General features: G+C 39.4%; 1 long non-coding RNA gene across 1 annotated transcript in view; it reads left to right on the top strand.

Moving 5' to 3' along the window:
* Positions 1 to 14,045, top strand: part of LOC137215921 (uncharacterized) — a 183,532-nt gene extending 169,487 nt beyond the window's left edge. Inside the window, exon 6 of the long non-coding RNA XR_010939488.1 lies at positions 13,918 to 14,045. This is a non-coding gene — a long non-coding RNA (uncharacterized lncRNA). The remainder of the gene's footprint in view (positions 1 to 13,917) is intronic.
* Positions 14,046 to 18,784: the final 4,739 nt, after the last annotated feature.

Here is an 18,784-nt window from a genome sequence, read left to right as displayed (position 1 = left end):
TAAGAAATGTCCACTTTCAAAAATTTTACTTTTATGATCTGAAACTGCCATAACTACAAGGGATCCATCTAGTGCAATATTACTCTCAAAATTCATACCGTTGAATTTGGCCAAATATAAAAAATTAACTTGGGTTATATTGAGGAGCTAATAGTTGGTCAAAATTATATCCATTGATATCTAATACTGCATTGTTAAACATGTGTGGTCTTGTTTTTATTTGCCCTCAAAAGTTAAATGCTTTGTTCTTTAAGACTTTCAGACACAGAATAAATCAGCAATTAGCTGTTGCTCAGTTAAATTCATGACAAACCTGATGAGGAGTAATTCTTGACCAGAATTTGCGGTTGTTCAAGACTGATTCAAATGATTTTTATTTCTCTCTATATTCTGCAGTTATGTTCTTATCCAAAGACCTCCCCCCACTTGGGAAATAATTGTTAGTTTGTTTTCAAGGGTTAGAAACCCACAAAATTACGATTAAAGATGTGGAAATTAAGCATGTATAACAGATAATGCTGCCTTTTGTGTGACACTTCATGGCTGAGGAGTGTTTGTTTGTATTTTCTTCATTCAGACAGTAAAGTCAGCTTAATGCGTCAATGTGGTGACTTGATGACAATTGCCTGACCTGAGTGAGAGGTCTGGTTAGAAATTCTCTTTGTTCTTTGTGGCTCTATTCTGTGACACTCTGTTATTTCCTTTAAAGTGGAGGCTGTTATAATGGACTGTAGGGAGGATGACCTGGTATAACCTGACCTACACAAATGCAGGTCTTTATTCTGTTGGATCCTTTGACATGACTTTCTAGATGTTGCTATGCTAATATTATATTGGAATGGAAGAATTTGATTACTTTGGGAATCAATAGCTACTCTAGACCTTCTGGAAACATCTTAAGCAAATGAACTTGCTACTTTTCCTTCCCTCTCTTTTTAGACACATGACTCTATTAAGGGAAATTTAATCCGTATGTTTCTGATTCCTTTACACTTAACTCATCAAAATGTTGTTTTGTAAAAGCCTTTGAAGTCAAGGAAGCCTTTTAAGTCATTTTTTATGAGACTTTTTCAAGCCTGTTTTCTTAGGAACAGGAAGTGGCATTTAGCCAACAGCTAACAAACTCAAACGCCAAAAGGTTCACCTTGGGTTTGAATCTCTGAACCCACAAGTGCTTGAATGGATTCTTGACATGACCCGTCTTTGCTGTATACGTAGTGCCAATAGCCATCATAACAGTTCTAATTACTGAGATGACTCCTGGATCCTAACTGTGTGCCAAATCATAAGTGTTTCTCTAATCAATCTACTTCATGCTAAATTATGACTCATTTAACTTTAAAGGAACTACTTTATTACCCAATTGGCCTAGTGTTTTTGTGAAAGCTATTTAAATTGTCACTCTCACAAAACTAGCTAGATAGAACCTTTAAATCCAGTCACCAGTAAAATCACCCAAGAGTTCAAGTTCACATGACAAGTAAGCGTTGATTGACCATGAAGTCTTCTACCCACAAAGACAGAGAGATTATTTCAACCACTCAGTTTCTGAGTAAAGAAGATAACATGGATCCTGCAATCCTTTGGAAAATAAAATGCACATTAGAATAACAAATGAAGCATCTGACTTCAAAAGTTCTCCTTTGATTTATACTCAACAGTTGTTGTAAGTATAAACTAGCCTCCCTTTCTCAGGAAATTTATAGCCCAAACAAGCACAGTACTGCCATGGTAGTTCCCACTGCATAATGTATTTGGAGTGATACTTTCCAGTAGCCTTTGAAATCATCCTGCTGAGTACTAATTCTGCAACTTGCAAATTATGCAACAGTGGACATGCCAAATAGCAACAGCTGATCTACATGGTGAATGCTTTAAAGTAGTCTCAAAGGTAACCCAGAAAGGGGTAGTAAGAAATAATTCTAGAAACAGGAGAGTTTCAGTAATTAACACTGATGTGAAGAGAGCTCAGGCAGAATGCTATGCCTCTTCTTTAGTGATGTTGTAACTCAGTGCGCTGTAGACAGTGTTTATTATCCAAGCCAAGGAGTCTGGGGATATGGTGCAGACTACATCTGTACAGATATATTGGATAACACCATGGCTAAGTGCCTAGGGGCACTGGAATCAGACAGCCCAGTTCAAAACCTGATACCATCCATTGTTGGATCTGTGATTTTGGGAAAATGGGGATAATAATAGAACCTATCTCATTGGGCTGTTGTGAGGATTAAATATGAGACATGTGAAGTCCCTGGTAGATGCTCCATAAACTGTGATGTTGTTGGTGGTGGTGGTAATGATGATGATGATGATGTTGTATGGGACCAGGGAATAGTATAAGGAGGAAGCAGTCACTCAGGTGTAAGTCACACACTGGGAGTAATGAGCTCCTCATGTGTTTAATCTTCCTAAAAATTCTCATCCATGTCCATGGCTTTGACACTGGTTTATTGCTGATTCTAAAATCACTGTCCTTCCTCTTGGCTTCTTTCAGAACAAGGCTTATAAGGCCACTCTCAGCCTGATCTTCAGCTTCTCTTGCTGAACTATGGGCCTTTTCTCCGACTTACATGTTCTCTTCAGATGCCATAACTTTGCACGTGGTGCTCCCTCCATCTTTAATGCCCTCACTTCTCATCTGTCTGGTAAGCTTCTGTTCATCCTTCAGTGCTCAAGCACCATGCCCTCTGTAAAAATCGTGGACTCCTTTTTGCTGATTTAGGTGTTCCTTTATGCTTTAATTGCACCTCACTCATATTCCATTATAGTAGTCATCCTATTGTGCAGGAAATAACTTGTATGTTTATCTCTACACTCCCCTGTGAGCACTGTGAGGGGAGGGACCACATGTTACATCTTCAGACGCCACACCTAACACAGCACCCTGCATGTGGTGGGATTCAACACAAACTGGGTAGAGGAATGAAATGTGTCTAGAGAAATAACAGAAAGGTAAGGTGGGTTGAAACTAGTTTTGGTTTTATCAGTTCCACTTTCACTATAGTAGACCCTTGACTCCATATTTCAATTCTCCTAGTAGTCACATCTAGCAAATCTGAGTGTCTGGGAAGTAGTCTGTCTACATGTACAGGTGAGTTTTATCTTTCTCTATGAAAGATATGCAACAGTGATCAATATGCCAATGAGTGCATATTTCCCATATTATACATTGAATATCCTAGCCCAGATTTCAAAGCAGCTTGGTCAGGGCAGAGGTTTTCCTTGTTGTTAGGTCAGTACCTGGCATAGAAGAGACACAGTATTTGGTGAATGAATGTATGAATGCAAAGGAGTAACAGTATCTGGATAATTAAAATGAAAACCCCAGGTTCTTTGCACCTATGGGTAATGGCTTCAGTTCCTTAGAGTGGTTCTCTAGTCTTTAGAGTGACTCATTGTGATTAGTATCAACCCTATCAAATGTCAATGTCAAAGAGTCTTCCTTCTCCAACCTCATTGTTAACGATACCTCCACAATGTCCTCACGAGTGTGGAACTTGCTGAGAAACTTGTATACAACCTTCAAAACCCAACTGCATGTGCTGTATGAAAATTGCAAGACACTTACTGTGAGTGATTGATGCATGTGGCCAAGAGATGGCTTACAGCTCAGCAGATGCCCTACTGCAAAGAAATGTGTGGTTTTCTTGACTTCAGAACCATTACGTGAAATTTTATCCAGAAATTTTAAGTCTAGAATCCAGTCAACTTCTGAGAGTAGCTTGAGACTCTGTACCCTCAGAGGTCCACTGTATAAGGGATGTGACCTAAGATTTGACTATTTCACAACCCTCATGCTTAGCTAAGTTGGTCCAAGGATTTTTTAAACTACAAGTCATAATCCATTAATTGGTCATGAAATGAATTTAAAAATGAAATGAGTAGAACATACCAGTATATTTTGCATAGTAAGAGTAAGTATTACTCCATGAAACTTTTGTTTTCTTTATTAAATTATACGTGTGTGTGTGTGTGTGTGTGTGTGTGTAGTGTGGTGTGATGTGATATGTGTGTGCTGTATTGACATAAAATTTATTTCTTACTCTGGGTTGCAGTAAAAACAGTTTGAAAGCTGCTGTCTTAGAAACTCTAAAGCAACCTGGGGTTTGGATGTTGATCAAGGAATCACAACCACCCTGTGATACCAAGCAGCCAGACTGGAACATTTGTGCTTGGCACAAACTCACGTATGTCACGTGGCTTTTTACCAGTGCCAACTCTCAATTAATCAAAGAAATGGAAAACAGGATATCTTAGATAATTTACAAATTTTGGATTTCTCATGTCTAATTTTACTCGTTTTTTCCCTTAATTTGAGAAACGTCTATTGAGTATTATATGTCAAGAACTATTCTAGCTGCTAGGGGGACAACAATGTAAAAGTTAGTCCCTGACCTTATGGAACTTGAGATCTTTCCAAATAAAATGTCTTATAATTCTGAGTTACAAAATTAATTGTTTTATTTTCTCTTCCTTTGCATTAGCTGTTGACTTTCTCTGATAAAAAGGCTAATAAATAGAAACTGGCCAAATAGCTGAGCAAACAAAATTAAAAATTGGGAAAAAATTGAGCCTGAAAAACACATAATTAGCCCCTCGGTACTCCAAGCAATGGGAGGAATAATGTCATACACATGTTTGACTTCTAAAGTTGGCAAAACACCAAAAATCTTTAGTTCTTTCTATGAGTCCAGAATCTCTGAGTGTCACCCTTTTGGCTATTGTCATTGGACATCCTGGAAGGGAATGAGAAGGCCCACCCTCTGATTCTGATGCAGACCTCGAATTCCTCTCTGGGAGCAAAGCTAAGTAGCAAGTTATATTTCCCTTGTTATATCTATTTCTCTGTTTCTAGTTGCTCCATGCTGGATTGTAATACTTAAGGGTCACTGAGGAAAATCCCTTCAGCACAATCAGTCATAAATAGTCCATGTTTTGTCAACCGTTAAAGTAAGGAAAACAACATAATTGCTTTTTAAAGAGGAAAAACAAAGGACGAGTGCCATGGCCTCTGAAAGATTTTCCTATATTTTGTTTACATGGAATTTCAAAAGCTGACAATGTTTTTCCTTCCTTCCTGCCCCTTGAAGTCATGAAAAACTTCACATGTAAGTTTGATCATTCTAGTTTAAAATATTTACACAGTCTCTCATGTACTCAAATACTCTTCTGCAATAGAATACTACAGTGTAAGGGCTTGATAGCTTCTAAGCTCCTATTTTCTTTCTTTTCTCTCAACAGACTTAACTTGTCCTAACTATCGTATAATTTAACGTTATGATCCACTCCACATCTCAGCAGGAAGTCTTCTTTTAAACATGATTATATACTTTGAGAATGGAGCTGCTGATTTTTTACTGAGTTGCACTTTTTATGGTCGCTCTCCTATTTCCTGGTAGCATATTTTGGATGACACATCCATAGCAACAGTAGTTTTATTTATAAGTAAACTGAAGAAGAAACATGGACTTTGGCTTATGTGGATATACAAAGCACATCCAAATTGTAATTGTAATTATGTCCACAGGTGGTGACATGGTCCAGGGTTTATCAAGATTTCCAAAGAAATCTCTTCTGTGGGAGGAAATCTACCAGCCATCACAACACAAAATGAGACAAACTGATGCGGGAATTTCTGTTCTTTTGAAACATATTTTAAATTTAGTCTCTAAAAATGAGTATAAGTTAGCAATAGGGTTGAACTAATGAACAGCCTGAGTCCACTAACTAATTAGTTGAACAAACATATATATATATATATATATATATATATATATACACACACACATATATATATACACCAAGTACTTATTCTGTTAGACATTGTGGGGACTGCAGAGATAAATAGAATGTCATCTTCAGCTTGAGGAGCTGAGTCCTGTGGAGTGGATTACGCATGGATAGCAAAATGTGAGGCAATATGTATTAAAATCTGGAATACGTTACATTAATGTCAGATGGGCTCGGGAGTGAGGAGTGCCTGTTTCTAGACTGAAGTATTGGGGAGAGTATGACAAGGGAGGATGAGCCTTGAAGGAGAGGTAGGATTTAATCTAACCATTGGAATAGGGGGAATGAAAAGAATTCCAGACTAAGTGAACAGGTGACTAAATTTTGGTTTTCCATTTTGTGTTGAGAGTGCAGTGAGTGTGTCAAAAAGGCGGGTTGGGGCTGGGATTTGATTGGTCTTGAATGCTGTGTTTCAGGGTTTATACCTTATGTTCTGTAGAAAAGAAAATTTCATGATGATTTTAAACAAGAACATGACATATGTTTGTTATTTTGGTTTTATTTTTTGTTTGTTATTGGTTCTGACGTTCTTTTTTATTTTGTTTTTAAAATTTTTTATTATTTTTGGCTGTTTTGATTTTATTTTTTGTTTGTTTGAGGATGGTAAGTAGTAATGTATTAGAAGAGAGGGAGGCCAGAGGGAGGGTGTCCAGTTTGGATGTGGTCATAATAGTCTACAGGAAGGGAAACTTAATGCTCTTGTAAGCAGGAAGGCAAAGCAGGAAGAGAAGGAGAGATGTTGGCAGTCAAATGGACCAGGTATGTAGCTGATGGTTAGGTTCAGGTAAGGCAGAAGTACAGTTCGAGGACAGTTCTAAAGATTTTCGCTTTTGTGATACTGTAGATGGTCAAGTCATAATAGATTGATGGCTCACTAGAAAAAGAAGAGGGTTTTGTGGTAGTTGTGGGGAAGAACAAGTGAAGTGATTATTTTTGCTTTGACCAAGGTAGATGGAAATACATATTTAGAGCAGGGCTTCTCAGATATTCATGTATGTACAGGTGAAGAGGGGGCTTGTTAAAAATTCAGATATTGATTCAGTAGGTCTAGGTGGAGTCTAAAATTCCTGCTTTTCCCCCCAGCTCCCAGGAAACGTCAGTTCTGATGGTGGTTCATGTAGCAAAAATCTAGAAGCTGGGAAAGAAGTTAATCTATGGAGAGTTGGAGGCCATTTTAATAGAGGTCTTAATTGAAGTCATGGGACCAGTGGCACTGCATTGCTATGTAACAAACCACCTCAAAACTTAGCAGCATAAAGCAATATCATTTTATTATTTCCCACCTGAGATGGTTCCTCTCCGCTCCATCTCATCTCAGCTGGGCCCAACTGAAGTGGCTACAGTTTTGCACCAGAGGATCCAAAATATCAGACTTATTTGTCTCACTCTTTAGCCTGTTTGGCTGAAATGCTAAGGGTTCTCTTTTTTCCTCTAGGCCCTCTCTTTCATTTAGTCTTTCCAGTGATAGGATAGGATAGCCTAGAGTTTTGTTTTGTTTTTTCCTTTATGGCTCAGGGAAGAGAAACTTGCAAGGTCTCTTAAGGCCTAGGCACTGATATTCACCCAGCATTACTGCTGTCCTGTTCTTTATTCTTTAGGTCAAAACAAAGTGTTCTGTAAGTCACAGAGCAGCTGAGAATCAATGTGGGAGAAGACGACACAAGGGCATAAATAGAGATGCACGATACCTGGGGGCCAATTATAATAACTTACCACACTGCTTCTAAGACAAAAGAAAAAGGGAGGATTAGCAAAGAGAGAACATTCTGAAGTGAGGAGGGAATTTGAAGTAGTCTAGGTTGAATGGCTTCACTCAACATAGACGGAAAAAAGCTCCTCTTAAAGGAGAAGTAGTCGTGAAGGGGTTTCTGTGAGTCAGAGTGTGATTCCTTTTTTCTTATAATATAGGTTAAACAACTCTGGAATTCTGAAATACAGCTGAAGTTAGGGGATGCAGCATGATACAAACTTCATTCGAATAGAAATTTCCATTTTTTGAGTATGTTTGAAATGCATATATCATTTACTCCTTCATAATATAATTTTTCATTATATGTGATTTTAGTAAAAATAATATCAAGAACTGTGAAGGGTCTGAGATTTACTGAAATTACAAGCTAAGAAGTTAGCTTTGTCGTAATTTTATGGATGCTGATGGAAGACAGGAGACTCCAGTGTCACAGATAAAGGACTGTCTTATTCCCAGCAATAGCGTTGTCCAGAATACCTGCATTCTCCTGGGCTGCTTCCCTCGGCCCTAAGCCCCAGTGTGAAGAAGGCCAGGTGACATCTGAACACAGAGTGGGTTGTATTAGAGGAGAGAAGTCTGACCTTAGGGAACTTGCCTCTTTTTTAATGGGCAGTAGGCATGCTTGTTCTTTTTAAGAGGGAAATATTTTTATTATACTGTACAGTAAGCATGACTGTCCCATGATATGGGGGGAGGTATTATTTTCCAAGGCTGTAGGCAAGCCTATCCTTTGCTTCAGAGAGAGATGCTATTTCTACTTTCCAGTGCTGTTTGTTATACAAATCATCCTTGGAAAGATAGTCCAGAGCAAAGACAGCCAGTGCCTCTGTTTACAAGACGTGTAGAAATGTGGGAGTCCCATGGGGGATTGTCTCCCAACAACTAATTTTGAAATATTACTTCATTGTGCAAGAAATGGTCAAAACAAAATCCGAATAAATTTCTACCATGGAAAGATATTTCATAGTAACCTTCAGCACACAGTTGTTTAAAAATATTCTTTATTTTAAATTTATGGCATGTTTATTTATATACCAAATTTAATATCAACAAATTTTTCATGTAGGCAATGCAAGTACAAATAAGGCTCTCGTATTAGGATTCATACTGGAGCCTGGGTGATCTATTGGGATTTTTTAAATAAAAGTTTAAACTGTGGTTAGATGTACATCAGTTATCACTGTGGTAGGATTTCCATAGAACACATTAGGAGAAAATATGTAATAATGTGTAAACACATTTGAAGCTGTGTTGTATTCAAGAAGGGATAAATAAATTCACTGTATACATTTAAACAGGAGATAAGTATGAGAGTGTTATAATAGAATCCATAAGCTATTTAGAGCACTGATTTCAGTGTTTAGCAGCTTGAGTCTTTGGGGAAATCACAGCCACCAGGGTACTGGTGGGTCTGTTGTGCAGCGGCCACCAACGGCCTTCCTAGGGTGGCCCTGTGCAGGTATCCCTGGCTTTATTAGCTGGACTCCAGCTCATCTTATTCCTAATACCACACATGAGACAGCTGGAGTCAGTTAGGGACTAGGGCATATCCAGGTCTACAAACGCTCCAAGGCATTTTTTCTAGTCCAGGGTATGGGGTGGATGCATAAGAACTTGATGTGAATTTACATTTCGAATATGCCATGGCTGGTATGGGTCTGATGCAGTCCCAGGTATAATGAAACCCAGGCATCTCTTCAAAGCAAGAGAGGGAGCTTAGAGTGCCCATGGAATTCTTTCACTTATTTAGTGGAGTTTGAGTACCATCCTTGCTAATAATTAGTTAGTTGTTTTATTTTTCTAACAGCTTTAAAGACACCAAATACATTTCATCTATAAACAGATATATATATATATATATATATATATCCTATTGTATATTTAATTTAACTCAGTAGGTCATGATGGGGGAAGACTGTTAATTCTGAATCACAGGTAAATAAGTGTGTGTATGAAGATCAGACGCTCAGTAGTGAAGGCAGGGCATGAATTCACAATGTCCAGTTTCTTACTTCAGGCTCAAAACATGAATATTAATTAAAGTTCTTGTTGTTTTCTCCTTAATTTATATTTGCATTTCTTTTCATTGCTTTAGTTTACTTCAAAGTACAATTTCTTTTTAAGGAGGGGACACTAAATCAATTATTTATCTTTTTAATGTTCCAGTAGTGTCTGGTAACTTGATGAAATACTCAAGTGTTATGGAACGTAGCATTAGTCAATATAACCAAAGAGAATAAGGAAAGAAATTAATGGAAAGAATACATATACCAATATCCACTTCTTTTCCAGCCTTCAACATACTTTTCTGTTTCTCCTGTGACGTCTTAACCGCTTCCTAAATACTGGCTATCTAGACACAGTACTATTTTCATATTACTTTACTTTGTTAACCATTTACTTCCTTATTATTAAACTTGCTTTGCTTTTCTGTCTGCTGTCCTCTTATTCTCTCTTTTTGTTCCTTCATATAATTTTTTTTTTTGAACACCAGTTTTTACCACTGGGTATTTTTAACATTTTTCAGAGTCAGATAATTGCTACCAGAATGATAAGGAAATGACTTTAGAGGAATTAATTAATACAACATTAGTTCTGTGGAAAAACTCATACTTAATGTTAGGAGATTTTGGTTTCCAGATGGAGATCTTTTATCATCTAGACCCCTCTTAGGCTTTCCCTGATAATTTTTAAGACTGTGTACACACTGTCCAGACTAACTGTGTAGGCAGATCATTGAAAGGGGCACTGGGTCCAAGACCCGAAACTCTCCCGCCCCAAGCAAACGGCAAGGGTGACATAAAAGTGAGAAATAAGACCCTCCTTAACAAAACTTTAGGCTTCTTAAACAGTGTTATTGGCCTCTTTTAAGAAGCATAGAAATTACTTTCAGAGAGCACCTGGCATTCAGACATGTTGACAAACATCAGAAGGTTGCTTTCTGCTGGGCTAAGTATGCCAGGATAAGGAGCAGGGAGTGTCAGCAGAGGTAGAGCTTTAGGAACGAATAAAATCTCATTCAAATGTTGTCGCTGTGCAGTGAATTGCAGGAAAATAGCATGTGGCTTTTTGAACCAGGAGGACCTCCTGAGTGCTAGTGTCATGGTGTATCTATTTCATGTAGTTATCACTATGTTAACTTTTTCTTAGGTTGGAAGGACTTTGGGTCATGCAAACATCTTTCCTTGAACACACGTGCCTGTTGGACACCTGGGTAGTGAAGAAATGCTCCAGCGTGATAGGAAGCCATAGCTAGGAGAGCAGGAAAAAGGCCCAGAACATGAAGGTCTGGATAAAATTGGGCAAGAAATAATAAAGCAGATACCATTTATCGACTGATAGCTATTGGCCAGGCTTAACGCCAGGATGTGGAGAATTTAGTCTCTATCCTCAAGCTTATAGTCTGATGCAAATTAGCCAGAAACCAGGGAATTCATGCCAGACAAGATAGGGCAAAATGTCAGAAAAGAAAGCAGCAGATGTTTTACTATAGAGATCTTGAAAGACAAGCTATTTCTTCTTCAGCCAAGAAGTCCTCTTCCATAGGGAGAGGTACAGACATCTCTCAATAATGTAACATATCAGGGTCTTGCATAAGGGAGCAATGAGAACACAGAAGAACATGGACGGTGGGCTGATCTGGCTAGAGTAGAGAGGGCAGGACCAATGGCAGGGGCAGGACCAGACATGCAGGTCATAATTCACCCACCAGTCAGCTTTTGATAGACATCCCCTCCCTCCAAACAGGGCACACCGTGCATGCAAACACATGGTGAGGGCTTGCTCCTGAAAATAAGGGGGAAGAGTATAGCTTTACTACTCCTTTCCTTAATCTTCTCCATTTGTCTTCTCATCCCTTACTTCCCGCTAATAGTTGAGGCTCATCATATCTCAGGAACTGTGCTTGCTGCCAGAGCAGTTACAAACTTGGACTTTACCATTAAGAGGGTCATTCTCTGTTAAGAAGAGAGATGGGAACCAAAGAAGAAGATACAGTAAATTTAAGTACTAATGGGGGGTATATTCAAAGTATGATGGGATCTGAAGATGGAATCTCTAATTCCAGGGGAGGAATTTTAAGGGAACACTCAGAGGAGGTGGCATTTATGCAGAATTTTGAAGGACAATGAATAGTTTGCCAAGTGCCTGGTTCCAGGGGTTTGCAGGTCAGTTTGGAGAGAGGGAAAGATATTCCAGGCAGATATGTACCACCAGAATGCAAAAAGGGGTAAAAATGTATAAGAAATTCAGGACACTACAGGACTGTTGTATAGGAAAGAAGAGCTAGAGGTAGGGATGAGGCTTAAAAGGCAGGCATGGGGCAGTAAGAAAAGGCTCTGTTTGTTGCAGTTTACCTACGTTTGGGGGATCATGCCTTTCTATGGGAACTGCTCATCATGCACAACCTTGCTGAAGGTGTGAGTCAAGGTAGCATGTTTGTCTTTGGCTGTCACTGGCCACAATAATTGGATAAGAGGTGGTTACATGACTCCAGAGGAGCTAAACCACAGACTAGGCTGAACCCATCAAATGACTGCTCTTCAGCTAAGGGTCATACTGGTGTGTGATGGATCCCTGAGCAGAGGTCACCTAGAGTTGGGCTGAAGCAGCCCTTCTCCACCATATGCTTCCTGAAGTAGAGCTCGCAGGTCTGCAGAGAGAAACAAGATAACAGAACAGGTGCTCAGAGAGAAGCAGAGACATGACATTATGTGTCTTGTGAGCAAGGTTCTTGAGGTGCACTTCCTGCCTCTGTGTGCCTTGAGATACTGCTCTGTAACTTTTAATAAATACTCTTTCTTTTTGGGGGGAGTCAACTTATGTTCTTTGTAAACAAACAACACTAAAATGCATGCCATTCTAAAGAATTTGGATTTTATCTTTTTGGTATGAAGAAACCATGAAAAGTATTAAGCAAGGGATAACATAATCAGATTCATTTTGTTGTCATAAAATAACTTGGCTGCAACATGGAGAAAGTTTCAGAGAGGATCAACATCATGAGGACAGGAAAATGCTAGGGAGCCGTGGGAATAATCCAGGCGGTGGCGGAGGGGTCCCCGAACTAAGGAAAGAACATGCGGAAGAGAATATAGAGCTGAGAGGTATTTGAAGAGCCCAGATAAGAGGACTCAGGGAATGACTCTTGTCAAGAATAAAGGTTACATTATTATAAAGCAGAAACTAACACACCATTGTGAAGCAATTATACTCCAATAAAGATGTAAAAAAAAAAAATAAAGGATACAGTATGGGTGATGAATTAGCTTGTGTGAATAGCAAATTTGTAATCATGGTAAGGACTTCAGGAGAAGGTAGATTTGCAAGTGAAAAAAAAGAAAAAGATTAGTTTCAGAGACATTGAGGAATGTGTAAGACATTCCCATAGAATTATAAGTTCCGAGGAAAGTTCTGGGCTTCCACATACAGAAAGTAGTTGAAACAGTGGGTAGGAAAGTGGTTGCCAATGGAGAGTCAATAGAATAAGGAGTGTGAAAGTCTAAAGCTGAACTAGGAAAAACAGCAGTATTCAAGGGGCAGGCAGAGAAATAAACTGAGAAAAAGTCTGAGAATGAATGAATAGCGGGTAAAAGAACAGCCAGGAGACCAATGGTAAGAGAAAAAAATTGGATAGTTTCAAAAAAAAAAAGTGTCAGATGATGCAGTGAAGTCAATGAACATAAGACTTGAATTCGGACATGTCAAGGGCCATGGTGGACTCCATCATAAGGCATGCGGAGATCCAAGGAACAGACTGATGGGCTGGCCAAGGACTTGGGGAGCCAGAGGGCAGAGGTTTACCTGCAGGGGTGAGCAGGTGTCCACAGGGCTGGGTCAGGTGCAGGCTTGATGTCCAGGAAAGGCTGTTAAAGATTTGTTGAACACTACACAAAATGTCAAGTCTGGTATTCTTTTTAAGCCATAGGCCTCTTTAACTCTGAATTTTAACAACCTGACTATTGAGGAGCATTTAAGAACTGCATTTTTCCCAGGCTTACGAAGTGCAAAAGAGGAAACCTCCTACTTTGCTAAGGAGAGAATCCAATTATTGTCTAACCAAGGTAATTTAATGGCTAAGTAAGATAATTTAAAGAATCTGGAAGAGTCATAAATGCAAATAAGTAATTTTATATAATGTTTATCTACCCCTCCCAGCTGAAGTCACTGTAGATCTAGCTCTATTCAGTCCTAATGGGACCATGCCCAGGTGACCTGCTAAGTGGGCTTTGCAGCCCTGGATCTGGGGTGCAGTATAGCTGTGGGGCGAGCCTTGACCACTGAATCTCAGCCTCCTGCAGGGGCGTCCTGGGTTTGTCTGACTCATGCCCCTTAGTGTCTAAATCCGCAGTGGATTTTGCTCTTTTCCTATCTAGACTTCAAGGTCACTTGCCGCCTGTACTCCTACTGCCTTCCTCTGCTACCTGATAAGAACTTACTGGACCCTGACATTGACCTGAATCAGACCTGAATTAAGCCTGAGTTTTCCCCATCCCTCTGGGACCTCAGCACTGAACCAGCAGAGTAAGTTTCCCACAGTCTCTCTCCTGCTGCCTTCAACTCCCTGCTTGGCTGTGTTCCCAAGAGCTCAGCTTACTGGCCCCCATTTATTAAAGTGTATGAGTTTTAATCACAGATAAATAGCTGTTTTAACAGAAAAAGCATTCAGTTTGCTTCTGTATTTTTCCAGAGACAAAACTGAAGTTAAATTAAGGGAATGAAGTATCACATTCAAGTCAAAGCAGTGGGTACTTCTCTTGAAAACCTGACCCAGATGTCTCTATTTTGTCAGTGATGGGAGAGAGCAAAGGAGAGGAGATCTTTCATTGGAGATTTGCTGTTTTGCAGTGAACAAGGACATATGAGGATGTCTGTGAAAGTCTTGCTTCAGGATTAAGAGTCCAAACTAATGTTTTAGGAATTGGTTAAGAAAAATCTCAGATGTGATTGATATCCTGTTGTAATTTGGTTGACAAATAATCTAGACAACATTTTCTAGAATGAAATTTGGCATTTTTCCTGTTGTAAAAACAAATATGTTAAAGAATGAAAAATTTATTGTCTCGTGAAGCTATTTTTGCACTTGAGGTTAGAGAATCAGATGGAAGTATCTTATGGTAAAAAAAACTATACAAGTTTAAAAAATATGGTTCTGCTAATATGTGTCATTGTAGTACAACTCCAGAATTGATTCTATCCTGAGTATAATCTTATCCTTCTCTACTTCCTACATCCTTAAAAAAGAAAACCAAAACTAACTATAAATTGGTCCATAATTTAATTGGCCTTGGGAACATGTTTGGCTATAATACTTAAATTTTAGGGTTTTGATTTTTAAAAAAATAGTAATCATTGATTATTTTTATTTTAAGATTTTTTTGTGAACATTAACTGATTTTAATATGCCTTTAAAAAAAACTGTTACACCAAAATTTTAGGGTGCCAAATATATTTTCTTCTCTCATGAAATATTTAGGTAGTTTCTGGCCAGAGAAGATCAATAAAATAGGGCTGAACACTCTGTCAATATGTTGAGATTCTTTTCATTCCCAGACCACAAATGGACAGGAGGAGCTTTGCTCTTGAGAAGTGAGTATTTAACCACTAAAAATAGCTCACAGAATGTGAAGTCACTAAAAGGGCCTCATGAGCATGGGAAAATGAGAGCCCTGTGATTCGCTTTCTGTGATAAGAGAATTTTGAAGTACATTAGGGACTGGGATGGGACATCAGACTGACTCCCATTCTCCCCAGAGGCGCTTATTTTGGGAATACTTACAGATAATAAAGGCATGTTTGTACACTAAACACTCGGAAGGAAACTATACTGTGTCAGTGGCAGTAGAGGCAGCCCTCTCCTCCAGCAGAGTTAGGGCTCCATTTGTGGAGAAATCAGATTAGGAACTTCATTAGCCTTTCAAATGCCTGGCAGTGAGGCCTGACTGCGTGAGGTTAAGGTGGGCCAGTGAGAAAACCAACAGCTGTAGGAATTAGTGTTAATTAAGTGGATGTGTCTGGTGGGTGATTCGAGCAGTTGGAAAGACTTCAGAATGTACTTTCTCCTCTTCCCGTCTCCCATTAATCCCTGGAATTGCCTGTGTCTTGTATATCCTAGGATGGGAAGTGCCCACGTGGAAATTATTTTAAGGTTAATTGCTCTTAGGGAACATGTGGCCGTTGCCATGTTTCTGTAGCCTTCCCCCTCCAGATTCACATCACTCTTTCCTCTGGAGTCTATAGAGCACCCACCACTCCCAGAAGTAGAGATAGAGGTCAGGCCTGTAGCTGGGAGGGATGGCAAACTCAGAGCAGGGAGGGGCGTGCTCTCCCGTCCCTGTCCCCCATCGCAGACCACAGGTTGACAGTGGAGCCCAGCGTTAAATGGGGTGGGCAAGATTGAGCTTCAGCTTCTTCCGACTCAGGCGTCTCTATCAGGATATCCATAACTACATTCGCTTCCTTTCTCACACCCTGCCTTCAGCAGACTGGACCTGTGATAGGCATTGAGGCTTCCTCTGGCTCTTAGCACAGGGCATGGAAAGGGTCTAGAAATATTACTGCTGCTGGTGTGAGGACAACAGAATCAGACAGCCGGGGAGTTCTAGTAATGGAAGATGGACCCCTGCTCTGTTAATCAGACAACCAAAAACTCCATTTGAAGTAATTCTGGGGAGAGCTAGGGAGTATATTAAATATGTGTCAATTTTCATGTAAACATCCTGCTTGTTTTCGGCAGTTGTAACCTACAGAAAATCACGTGTGGCTTATTCAATGATTACAGCTCTAAAGAAGGGCAGTTGCAGCAAGGAAAGAATTCCCTGTTGACACCTCTTGGCTTACATGTATTAATGCTGCTTTCGGGTCCTTAGGACATACGTAATTGTAAATATAACCTTGTTTCATTCCTAACAGCGACAATATGATCTGATGGCTTATATCTTTATAGAAAGAGTAGGTCAGCCCTTGTTTGAGATCCTGCCTCTTCTACTTATAGGTCCTTTTGGGCAATCACTCAACAGCTCAGCCTCAGTGTCCCCATCTGTAAAAAGTAGGAGTAGTAACACCACTCAGAAAGTTTACTGGAAATAATATAATGTGCTTATTATACCTACCACATTGCAGGTATTCAGTAAGTAAGTAGTATGTATAATTAATTATTATTAATTAAAATCTCAGGTACTCCTGTACTTTAGATACTCCTGGTAATCATTAAAGAGGCAGCTTGCATTGCCCTTGTACCCAATCTTTTTATATCCTCTCTCGGGGTACCTCATCAACCACTGAATTTGAATCTCTAAACTTGTGGTTCCTAATCTTTTACTGCTGAAGAACCACTTGGAAAATTTGTTAAAATGCAGGGTCCCTGGTCCAAGCCATAGAGATGCTAATTCTGTAGATTTGCAGTGAGGTCCACAAATGAATTGTTAAAGGCATCCCAGGTATTTTTGTTTGTTTGTTTGTGTTTTTTTGGCCACACCGTGCGGCATGCGGGATCTTAGTTCCCAGACCGGGGATCCAACCCGTGACCCCTGCTTTGGAAGCACGGAGTCTTAACCACTGGACTGCCAAGGAAGTCCCTCCCAGGTGTTTTTGATCCAGGTAATCAGACTGGACCACAGTTTGAAACCAAGTCCTTGTATATGAAACACCTGCAGCAACCTGAACCTGTAGCCTCTCGTGATGCTGCTACTTTGCTGTTGTTTACTGAGCAGGCAACTATGTTCAAAGCATTATGCTAGGAACTTTACACATGTTATTTTATCTTAGTAACAGTAATGCTACAATAATTAGTGTCCTGGTTTTATATGGAGGAAACTGAAACTGGAATATTCCAGATAGCCCCTTCACTCACATGTCTGGTCGCTGGGCTGAGATGACTGGGAAAGCTGAGGACTAACTATTGTTCCCTCTTTATTTTGTGTCAATCATTCTTCTCTATATACACACACAGACACACACATACAAATATACATATATGTTTTGTACACACATACGCAAATATATGTATGTACATATCCATACATGTATGTATTCCTGAGCAACATAGTATTGTTTGTAAGATAGGTTCCCATTGTTATATGTTCTATAGGGTACTTATTTATGCTGCTATATAATACTCAAATAAATATAATACATGTTGAAGAACATCCAGTGACAAAGGATAGTATATGTTGAGTCTGAATTGAATTTTTAGAGCAGCATTATTCTGGCATGTGTTTAGTGAGTCTTTCTGAAAGCCCTTTCCAAATAAGGTAGGATTCTGAAGGGCATTCTTTGACTGAGTACAGAAGGGAGTGGAGCAGCATCTCTTGGCATGGGTCATTATCACAGCCTGACGGCTTCTGAGTGGGCGTTAAACCTGGTCCAGCCCTCTGCAAGGTTTAGGATGAGCCCTAGAAGCCTCAAGCAGGCTTAGGGTCAGGCAGCAGTCAAGTCCATTGGCACACGTACAGGACTGGGTAGAGATTTCTTTTAACACACAATTAAATTATCTATTCCCTCGTCAATGGCTGTTTGTGTTGTTTCCAGTTTTTTTGCTGTTAAAAATAACACTGCTGTGAACATTTTGGACATGTGTCCTGGTGCACATGGGGAACTTTCTCAAGGAAATATACCGAGAAATGGAAGATTGGAGTCACAGTGTATGTACGTCTTCAAGTTTATTAGATAATGCTGAATTGTTTTCCAAAGACTTTGTGCTAGTTTACGCTCCCACAGCAGTGTATAAGACGTGCTGCTGTACATTCCCACAACACTTTGTTCGTTTGGCTTTTGATGAATGGACAAGCCCCTTGCTAGTCAATTCGTGAAGTGAAAGGAGAGTTTAATAAAAGCCACATTATGGAACTTGTACAGAATCAACATGAGGGATCTTCAGGCAAAGAGTTTGGTTTATATGTTTCTTTTTTAAATATTGAAATGTCTTGCAGAGTGCTGACACGTAGAGGTTTAACATATTCATATTCACTTGATTGTTGAGTTCTAGTCCCTGAATTGCCTTTCTATCTAGCTTGTGTATTTTAAAGATCTTAAAATGCTTGTATGCGTTATATCTGCTCAAAATAGGCATAAGTCCAATCTATCATGTAGGATTTTTGTGTGGGTTTATAATAATGGGTTAATGGCTGAAAAGCATATGTAATGTTCATATAAGCAATGAGGTCGCTACATCAAAACAGAAGTGGAGGGATACTCAGAGGCCAAGTTAACAAGAGGAGACATAAACACAAGAAATCTTTAAAT

The sequence above is a fragment of the Pseudorca crassidens genome, chromosome 21, assembly GCF_039906515.1.
Source record: "Pseudorca crassidens isolate mPseCra1 chromosome 21, mPseCra1.hap1, whole genome shotgun sequence".
NCBI classification, from domain to species: domain Eukaryota; kingdom Metazoa; phylum Chordata; class Mammalia; order Artiodactyla; family Delphinidae; genus Pseudorca; species Pseudorca crassidens.
Note: the sequence above shows the minus strand (reverse complement) of the source record. Positions and strands in the feature narration are given on the sequence as shown.